Genomic DNA, 11,494 nt, shown 5'->3' on the forward strand with positions numbered 1-11,494 from the left:
GGTAGGGTCTAAGGTTCTGTTTGGGATTGGACCATAGTATAATGTCTCTCAAACTCTGGTCCAGGGACCTGTGGGAGACACATCGGGGACATCCTGGTATTGCTTGAATGTTTTGTTGGGTATACAAACCTTTATTTCATGTATACTACAGTATGTAGCCTACTAATTGTATATACAGTTGAATTCGGAAGTTTACATACTTAGGTTGGAGTCATCAAAACTCATTTTTCAACCACTCCACAAATGTCTTGTTAATAAACTATAGTTTTGGCAAGTCCGTTAGGACATCTACTTTGTGCATGACACAAGTCATTTTTCCAACAATTGTTTACGGACAGATTATTTCACTTATGTCAGTTAGCCTGTCAGAAGCTTCTAAAGCCATGACATCAACCTGACTCAGTTACACCAGCTCTGTCAGGAGGAATGGGACAAAATTCACCCAACTTATTGTGGGAAGCTTGTGGAAGGCTACCCAAAACGTTTGACCCAAGTTAAACAATTTAAAGGCAATGCTGCCAAATTCTAATTGAGTGTATGTAAACTTCTGACCCACTGGGAATGTGATGAAAGAGATAAAATCTGAAATAAATCATTCTCTCTACTATTATTCTGACATTTACATTTAAGTCATTTAGCAGACGCTCTTATCCAGAGCGACTTACAAATTGGTGCATTCACCTTATAATATCCAGTGGAACAACCACTTTACAATAGTGCATCTAAATCATTTCACATTCTTAAAATAAAAAGTGGTTATCCTAACTGACCTTAGACAGGCAATGTTTACTAGGATTAAATGTCAGGAATTGTATAAAACTGAGTTTAAATGTATTTGGCTAAGGTGTATGTAAACTTCCGACTTCAACTGTACATGCAGGCTGTTGCCAGTTTATTCATGCACAATTTGCCTAAATGGAAACACTTCAACCACTTCATCTTTTTGTTTTACATTTTTTGTTGTGACGTCATTTCGTCCAGCTGTTCTTATCGACGAAAGCTAGTTATATGTTAAGGCACCCTAGCAGGCAATTGTCGCATCTGTTTCCTATTGAAACTTTCTATATGTTGACAAAAAAATGACTGGACAAGTTAATGGAAACATAGCTAAATGCAGGGGTAGCTTTGACACGCGAGGCTAAATGCAGGGGTAGCTTTGACACGCGAGGCTAAATGCAGGGGTAGCTTTCACACTCGAGGCTAAATGCAGGGGTAGCTTTCACACGCGAGGCTAAATGCAGGGGTAGCTTTCACACGCGAGGCTAAATGCAGGGGTAGCTTTCACACTCGAGGCGGCATTCTGCCTTTTCCCTACAGTTCTCAGCCTGTTCATTTTGTCCATTGTTGATTTTAGAAACACTTTGAATAAGGGCTGTGTTTTGTGTAGGCTTACCCTGGCGTGACGTTTTGATAACCGTTTACATCTCTCTCGGACAAGGAGACTTTTATCAATATATTCAGCTCTATTTACACTGATTCGAAAATGCTAATTAGCATCAAAGTAGCCACAATGCAAAACTACAAATCCCTGCAAGCTTCTGCACGTCATCTGTCAGCTAGCTAGCTACCTTGATTCAAAACAAAAAGATATGTTGAACATTTTAATTTACTGTTCCATATTTTATTTAACTCATGTTATCGTATTCATGCATTTGGTCACAGTGTCTTGTATAGAATACTGTCCTCGTTGCGGTCAGATATTTACAATGTGCATAAATACTAGGCTAGTTTTTTTTTTTACAAAGAAGCGATCTAGCTAGCTAGCTACATACCTAAATGATATTAGCAACATACCCATACTGACCTTGTTCACATTACTATATGGACCAGGTGATATGGCCTACTGTAACGCCCTGGCCATAGAGAGGGGTTTTTTGTTCTTTATTTTGGTTAGGCCAGGGTGTTACATTGGGTGGGCGTTCTATGTTCTTTTTCTAGGTTTGTATATTTCTGTGTTTTGGGCCGTGTGTGGCTCCCAATCAGGCACAGCTGAAGTTCGTTGTTGCTGATTGGGAGTCACACATAAGGAGCATGTTTTTCCTTTGGGTTTTGTGGGTAATTGTTTCTGTTTAGTTTTGTACCTAGCAGAACTGTAGGATGTCGTTCATTTTCGTGTTTTGTTTAAAGTGTTTCTATTAATTAAATATTGAATATGAACACTCACTCCGCTGCGTATTGGTCCACCTTTTCCCGACGATGACTTCTCTGTTTCATCTGACGACGAAGACAGCCGTTACACCTACCTGGTTAAATAAAGTTGAAATAAAAAATAAAATAAAGCAATTCAGAACTAACTTGTCGACATGTTCTGTTGCAGACTCAAAGACACATTCTGCAATGACTTAATCTATCCATAATCATGAATGAATAAACATTTATTTAACAAGAATGCATCTAGTCACCCATTAATTACGTCAAACACCTGAACTCCAACAATCACATTGTTTTAGACAAATCAAAATGGTCAACAATGCATACATATGCCTTTACTACATAACATAAATATCTGACTTGAGGTAAAGATTAAATGATTTATTCATCAATGCCTCAAACCTGGGACACAGATCACCATAGTAACTATGATTACTAACCTGGGACACAGATCACCATAGTAACTATGATTACTAACCTGGGACATAGATCACCATAGTAACTATGATTACTAACCTGGGACATAGATCACCATGGTAACTATGATTACTAACCTGGGACATAGATCACCATAGTAACTATGATTACTAACCTGGGACACAGATCACAATAGTAACTATGATTACTGACCTGGGACACAGATCACCATAGTAACTATGATTACTAACCTGGAACAATATAAAATACTAGATAATTGTATCTCCATTCTGCTGTAGTTTATGTGTAAATTTGGTTTAATATAAAATACTAGATCAACTGCAGCAGAATGGAGAAACAACGATGTTTAAATTATGTTTAATGTAAAATACTAGGTAAACTCCATCACAATGAATAACACACGTAACAGACTCAAAACAAGGAAACCATGTCTAAACACAGCGATATCAACACCCTTCTAGTCAATATAACAGGTCCATGTAGCCATGTCTAAACACAGCGATATCAACACCCTTCTAGTCAATATAACAGGTCCATGTAGCCATGTCTAAACACAGCGATATCAACACCCTTCTAGTCAATATAACAGGTCCATGTAGCCATGTCTAAACACAGCGATATCAACACCCTTCTAGTCAACGTAACAGGTCTATGTTGCTGCTGTCAGTTGTGAGCAGCACATTTACCACTGCATTCAGTCGGAACCCCAGAACAAACAGGAGGAGAACAGCACTACACAGGTGAAGAAGAGGTAGCAAAAACAGTAAACCACAACACTTTTAAAGTCTAGATGTTCTCACATCGGGAGAAGAACAGTTACTGAGTCTAGATGTTGTTATCCAGTCAGGAGAAGAACAGTTACTGAGTCTAGATGTTGTTATCCAGTCAGGAGAAGAACAGTTACTGAGTCTAGATGTTATCACATCGGGAGAAGAACAGTTACTGAGTCTAGATGTTGTTATCCAGGCAGGAGAAGAACAGTTACTGAGTCTAGATGTTGTTATCCAGTCAGGAGAAGAACAGTTACTGAGTCTAGATGTTGTTATCCAGTCGGGAGAAGAACAGTTACTGAGTCTAGATGTTGTTATCCAGTCGGGAGAAGAACAGTTACTGAGTCTAGATGTTGTTATCCAGTCAGGAGAAGAACAGTTACTGAGTCTAGATGTTATTACATCAGGAGAAGAACAGTTACTGAGTCTAGATGTTATTACATCAGGAGAAGAACAGTTACTGAGTCTAGATGTTATTACATCAGGAGAAGAACAGTTACTGAGTCTAGATGTTATTACATCAGGAGAAGAACAGTTACTGAGTCTAGATGTTCTCACATCGGGAGAAGAACAGTTACTGAGTCTAGATGTTCTCACATCGGGAGAAGAACAGTTACTGAGTCTAGATGTTATTACATCAGGAGAAGAACAGTTACTGAGTCTAGATGTTGTTATTACATCAGGAGAAGAACAGTTACTGAGTCTAGATGTTGTTATCCAGTCGGGAGAAGAACAGTTACTGAGTCTAGATGTTGTTATCCAGTCGGGAGAAGAACAGTTACTGAGTCTAGATGTTGTTATCCAGTCGGGAGAAGAACAGTTACTGAGTCTAGATGTTGTTATCCAGTCGGGAGAAGAACAGTTACTGAGTCTAGATGTTGTTATCCAGTCGGGAGAAGAACAGTTACTGAGTCTAGATGTTGTTATCCAGTCGGGAGAAGAACAGTTACTGAGTCTAGATGTTGTTATCCAGTCGGGAGAAGAACAGTTACTGAGTCTAGATGTTGTTATCCAGTCGGGAGAAGAACAGTTACTGAGTCTAGATGTTGTTATCCAGTCGGGAGAAGAACAGTTACTGAGTCTAGATGTTGTTATCCAGTCGGGAGAAGAACAGTTACTGAGTCTAGATGTTGTTATCCAGTCGGGAGAAGAACAGTTACTGAGTCTAGATGTTGTTATCCAGTCGGGAGAAGAACAGTTACTGAGTCTAGATGTTGTTATCCAGTCGGGAGAAGAACAGTTACTGAGTCTAGATGTTGTTACAGTCGGGAGAAGAACAGTTACTGAGTCTAGATGTTGTTATCCAGTCAGGAGAAGAACAGTTACTGAGTCTAGATGTTGTTATCCAGTCGGGAGAAGAACAGTTACTGAGTCTAGATGTTATTACATCAGGAGAAGAACAGTTACTGAGTCTAGATGTTATCACATCGGGAGAAGAACAGTTACTGAGTCTAGATGTTATCACATCGGGAGAAGAACAAGTGAAGGAAGCAACATAGGGAACATGGGTGAAGGTAGGGTGGGTTTATAGAGATAAGATGGAGAGTTCCAAAGAGTCTAAAGTTGAGGAACCACAGGTCATAGAAGATGGAGAGTTCCAAAGTTGAGGGACCACGGGTCATAGAAGACAGTGTGGAATTAAGGGTAGCTAGAGGGATGGTTGGCCATGGAATAAACATAACATGGGGTTCTTCTGTACCCCTTTTAGGTTGTTGTCAGGAATGTCCGGCCCATGTCCAGTCATACCTGGGGTCTCGCCGTGTCCCTCAACGTCACTCCGTCTCAGTTGTAGCATTCAAATTGTGATCATGGTGTGTCTGTGAATCACAACATTAAATACGATCGCAGCATTTTTTAACAAATTGAGCCATACACAATACAACTCAAGCATAGAGGACAGCATTTTGTGGACAACATGGTGGTTTACACTGTCTACTGGAATGATGGAAGAATCTTACCCCAGCTGTAGGCCCATTTGAGTGTGTTTGTGGTCACTTAGGTCTGTACATCAACCAGTACTGGGACCATTGGAGACTTGGGATGCATGCTCTCAAAGGGCTGCTTGAATGTCTTCAGATCTGCGTCTATAAAGGTCAAGGACAACATGGAGGAAGTTAACAATCTGTAGCTTAGATTAAAATTAAAAACTGACACAAATGATAAACTAAGCAATACAATACAAACTACTACACACATGAAAGACTGTACCATACAGGCCAGTACAATAGCCTACACATAGAGAGGAACCTAAAGCCATATACAGTACCAACCAATACTACTCAACCGACAGACAGGGCAGATGTGGACCGGTGCTGCCTTGGCTGCAGTCTTCTGGTCTGCTGCTGCTCCCATCTTCTTAGCTGCAGCCATGGCATCAGTCAACAAGTTCAAGCAAAAGTATTCATCTCACTTGGTGTTTTTCCTATTTTGTTGCATTACAACCTGTAAGTTAAATTGATTTTATTTGGATTTCATGTAATGGAAATACACAAAATAGTCAAAATTGATGAAGTGAAATTTAAAAAATAACTTGTTTCAAAAAATGTAAAAGAAAAATTCTGGAAAAGTGATGCGTGCATATGTATTCACCCCCTTTGCTATGAAGCCCCTAAATAAGATCTGGTGCAACTAATTACCTTCAGAAGTCACATAATTAGTTAAATAAAGTCCACCTGTGTGCAATCTAAGTGTCACATGACCTCAGTATATATACACACCTGTTCTGAAAGGCCCTAGAGTCTGCAACACCACTAAGCAAGCAGCACCATGAAGACCAAGGAGCGCTCCAAACAGGTCAGGGACAAAGTTGTGGAGAAGTACAGATCAGGGTTGGGTTATAAAAAAATAAATAAAATCTGAAACTTTGAACATCCCACAGAGCACCATTAAATCCATTATTAAAAAATAGAACGAATATGGCACTACAACAAACCTGCCAAGAGAGGGCTGCTCACCAAAACTCACAGACCAGGCAAGGAGGGCATTAATCAGATAGGCAACAAAGAGACCAAAGATAACCCTGAATGAGCTTCAAAGCTCCACAGCGGAGATTGGAGTATTTGTCCATAGGACCACTTTAAGCCGTACACTCCACAGAGCTGGGCTTTACGGAAGAGTGGCCAGAAAAAAAGCCATTGCTTAAATAACAAAAATAAGCAAACACGTTTGGTGTTCACTCAAAGGCATGTGGGAGACTCCCCAAACATATGGAAGAAGGTACTCTGGTCAGATGAGACTAAAATGTAGCTTTTTGGCCATCAAGGAAAATGCTATGTCTAGGGCAAACCCAACACCTCTCATCACCCCGAGAACACCATCCCCACAGTGAAGCATGGTGGTGTCAGCATCATGCTGTGGGGATGTTTTTCATCGGCAGGGACTTGGAATCTGGTCAGAATTGAAGGAATGATGGATGGCGCTAAATACAGGGAAACTATTGAGGGAAACCTGCTTCAGTCTTCCAGAGATTTGAGACTGGGACGGAGGTTCACCTTCCCGCAGGACAATGACCATAAGCATACTGCTAAAGAAACACTCGAGTGGTTTAACGGGAAACATTTAAATGTCTTGGAATGGCCTGGTCAAAGCCCAGACCTCAATCCAATTGAGAATCTGTGGTATGACTTAAAGATTGCTGTACACCAGCGGAACCCATCCAACTTGAATCCCAGTGACTAGATGTGCCAAGCATATAGAGATTTGCAGCTGTAATTGCTGCAAAAGGTGGCTCTACAAAGTATTGACTTTGGGGGGGGGGTGAATAGTTATGCATGTTTTTTGTCTTATTTCTTGTTTGTTTCACAATAAAGAAAAATATGTGCATCTTCAAAGTGGTAGGCATGTTGTGTAAATCAAATGATACAAATCCCCCCCCCAAAAAAAAATATATATTTTAATTCCAGGATGTAAGGCAACAAAATAGGAAAAATGCCAAAGGGGGGTGAATACTTTCGCAAGCCACTGTAAAAGGGTGGACAGCTGCAGATCTAGATCTGGATGGCAGGAATTCCAGCTCAGCTCGTACATGATTACAAATCATAGCCTAATCGCTGTAATTCGGTATGTTGATTTTTTAAGTCAGGTGTTAGAGCTGGACTGTAACAAAACCCGTCACACACACACACACACACTCCTGCTCTTCAGGACTTCCTGTAATGACTGAAACAGATCCAAGCAGGAGAATAGTGTTCCAGGTTGAAACAGCTGATCTAGTTGAGAGGTGATAAGACTCAGAATTGTGTTCCAGGTTCGAAACAACTGACCATGTTGAGAGGTGATGAGACTCCGGTACACCCATTGGTTCTGGAATAGTGAAGGTGCAAATAAAGTGTACAATTTGGCATCAATAACATGACGGTAAATCTACCTAAAAAACAAACATTAATAACGTGACAGTAATTCTACCTACAAAACAAACATTAATAACGTGACAGTAATTCTACCTAAAAAACAAACATTAATAACATGACAGTAATTCTACCTACAAAACAAACATTAATAACATGACAGTAATTCTACCTACAAAACAAACATTAATAACATGACAGTAATTCTACCTACAAAACAAACATCAATAACATGACGACAGCAATTCTACCTCAAAAATAAATGTGTGAATACCAATACATTTTAAAACCTTCATAGCAGGTAGGACTAAATAAGACGACATAACCTTGTTTACTAGCTAAACAAAAGATCTGCTGTCCAGAGGGTACCAGCTAACAGATCAATGTCTTCCTGCAGTAAAGTTAACCTCTCAAAACGCCAGACCAAAATAATACAGCTAGCTAGGGTAGCTACAAGGACAATATTGGGCTACTTGAAGGAGGCTACCCACCCTTCAACCACAGACACAAACATACATTATCAAGAACGCCTAGCCCTAGCTTCACCATCTAAGTTAGATAGTTATCTAGCAAGCTAAACTGTTGGTTTATGAAAGCCAAAGAAAGCTAAACTAATTTTTATGAACAAAAAATGTATGGGTATTATGACTCATACTGTGGTAGACTATAATCATTGCTTGCATTAGGGCTTTCAAAACATATGGCCCTTGTCTTTCATCCGTGAGAAAGAATCCCCTAGAGTCGATTGACGCATCAATGCGTCACACGGTGACATCATTTAGAATATTGAATCGCTCCCTGTGTGTTGATGCTAGAGACTTACTGTTTCTTGTACAGCCTGCAGCTCAATCCCCTCTTTCTGCCTATATAATAGTTTGTGCCTATTCCATAACATGGGACTTGTGAAAAGCGTCCTTTTTCTACACACGAGAGGTTCCGGACAAGAAAATCTTCAGGAAATCGTCTGTAAAACACGAACGCTACAAACTCATAAATCAAATCAAATTGTATTTGTCACATGCGCAGAATACAACAGGTTTAGGCCTTACCGTGAAATGCTTTCTTACAAGCCCTTAACCAACAATTTTTTTAATTTTTTATGTAAGTAAGAAAATATTTGCTAAAGAAAATACATTAAAAAAATAAACTAAAGTAAAAAAAAAAGCAAGACAATAAAATAACAATAACTAGACCATATACAGAACAATTAATGGTACCAAGTCAATGTGCGGGGGTACAGGTTAGTCGAGGTAATTAAGGTAATACTGTATGTACATGTAGGGTAAAGTGACTATGCACAGATAATAAACTGTGAGTAGTAGTAGCAGCGTAAAAAAGGGGGGGTCAATGCAAATAGTCCGGGTAGCCATTTGATTAGCTGTTCAGCAGTCGTATCACTTGGGGATAGAAGCTGTTAAGGAGCCTTTTGGACCTAGACTTGGCGCTCCAGTACCACTTGCCGTGCGATAGTAGAGACAACAGTCTATGACTTGAGTGACTGGAGTCTGACAATTTTTAGGGCCTTCCTCTTACACCACCTGGTATAGAGTTCCTGGATGGCAGGGATGTTTTGATTTTAGATTCTTCAAAGTAGCCACCCTTTGCCTTTATGAAAGCTTTTCACAATCTTGGCATTTTCCAACAGTCTTGAATGAGTTCCCACATATACTGAGCACTTATTGGCTGCTTTTTCTTCACTCTGCGGTCAAACTCATCTCAATTGGGTTGTGGAGGCCAGGTCATCTGATGCAGCACTGCATCACTCTCCTTCTTGGTCAAATAGCCCTTACACAGCCTGGAGGTGTGTTGGGTCATTGTCCTGTTGAAAAACAAATGATAGTCCCACTCAGCGCAAACCAGAAGGGATGGTGTATTGCTGCAGAATGCTGTGGTAGCCATACTGGTTAAGAGGGCCTTGAATTCTAAATAGATTACAGACAGTGTCACCAGCAAAGCACCCCCACACCACTGTTACTTGAACTATGTGAAGGATTTATTGGGCTGCAATTTCTGAGGCTGGTAACTCTAATGAACTTATCCTCTGCAGCAGAGGAAACTCTGGGTCTTCCTTTCCTGTGGCGGTCCTCATGAGAACCAGTTTCATCATAGTGCTTGATGGTTTTTGCGACTGCACTAAAAGAAACTTTAAAACTTCTTGAAATGTCTTAAAGTAATGATGGACTGTCGTTTCTCTTTGCCCATTTGCGCTGTTCTTGCCATAATATGGACTTGGTCTTTTACCAAATAGGGCTATCTTCTGTATACCCCCCCTACCTTGTCACAACACAACTGATTGGCTCAAACGCATTTAGAAGAATATTCCACAGGCACACCTGTTAATTGAAATGCATTCCAGGTGACTACCTCATGAAGCTGGTTAAGAGAATGCCAAGAGTGCAAAGCTGTCATGAAGGAAAAGGGTGGCTACTATGAAGAATCTCAAATATAAAATATATTTTGATTTGTTTAACACATTTTTGGTTACTACATGATTCCATATGTGTTATTTCATAGTTTTGACGTCTTCACTATTATTCTACAATGTATAAAGGTATGTCCAAACTTTTGACTGGTACTGTACCTTATCTACGTAGAACACACACACACACACACACACACACACACACACACACACACACACACACACACACACACACACACACACACACACACAGCTATGATTAACACTACTTGACATGTACTGCATTCTTAATTTACGTAGTGATTGAATACTGTTCTCTCCCGGGCCACACGTGGCAGTGAACACATGGACAGGTCCTGCACTGTTGATATGAAACATTTGAACCTTAAACATTAGTGTCACGGCAGCAGCATTAAGACTTCCATTTTTTTCCTTCTGATTTTGCCTTCAAAATAAAAGTGTGCGGTTAAACGGTATATTTACAAAACGAAATCCCCCCCAAAAATGTTGTAGCTTTTCATAGTCATAGTGCATAATGTTACAATTATGTTACACAATTATAAATACATCATTTTATTCAGTTTAGATTTTTCGACTTTATATAAGATAAATAATATTATAAGGTGGTGCACATTGAGAAATGGATATGTTTTTAATGTAATTGTCTGTTATGTACATGACCGGTGCTACGCTTAAAAGGGTTTCCTGTTTCTTACAGATCTTATCCCGGTTTTAATTTGTTTCCAGTTTTCTTGAGATGTATAGAGAAATAATAATAGGCACCAATTCCTCCGTGGTTCGTTGGACAAAGCCTGGAAATGAATGCCGTTTTTGGATAAACACCGATATTATGGTCTGTGGTTAACACAGGCTTGGGAGATCTTATACTTTTTGTTCTATGAGATAATCTTCATCAGCTAACGTCACTTTTTGTGAATTTTGAAGAATTAATGTTATGAAAAAAGCACTAAAAGGCTTCATAATTCATAAAGGTAACTGACTGATATTATCTCATTGAACAAAATATGAGATCTCCTGAGCCTGTTCATTTTTCAACTCCACAGTTAACTCTGTCACCACAGACAACAACGTCACTCCTTCCAGTCAACAGACACAGTCAACTCCTACTACTCCTTCCTCACCAGCTCCTTCCTCACCACCTCCTTCCTCATCACCTCCTTCTTCACCACCTCCTTCCTCATCACCTCCTTCTTCATCACCTCCTTCTTCACCACCTCCTTCTTCACCACCTCCTTCCTCACCACCTCCTTCCTCATCACCTCCTTCTTCACCACCTCCTTCTTCACCACCTCCTTCTTCACCACCTCCTTCCTCACCACCTTACTATCCCTGCCTACTCCTGTATT

The sequence above is a fragment of the Salmo salar genome, chromosome ssa22 (genome assembly GCF_905237065.1).
Source record: "Salmo salar chromosome ssa22, Ssal_v3.1, whole genome shotgun sequence".
Taxonomy (NCBI): Eukaryota; Metazoa; Chordata; class Actinopteri; order Salmoniformes; family Salmonidae; genus Salmo; species Salmo salar.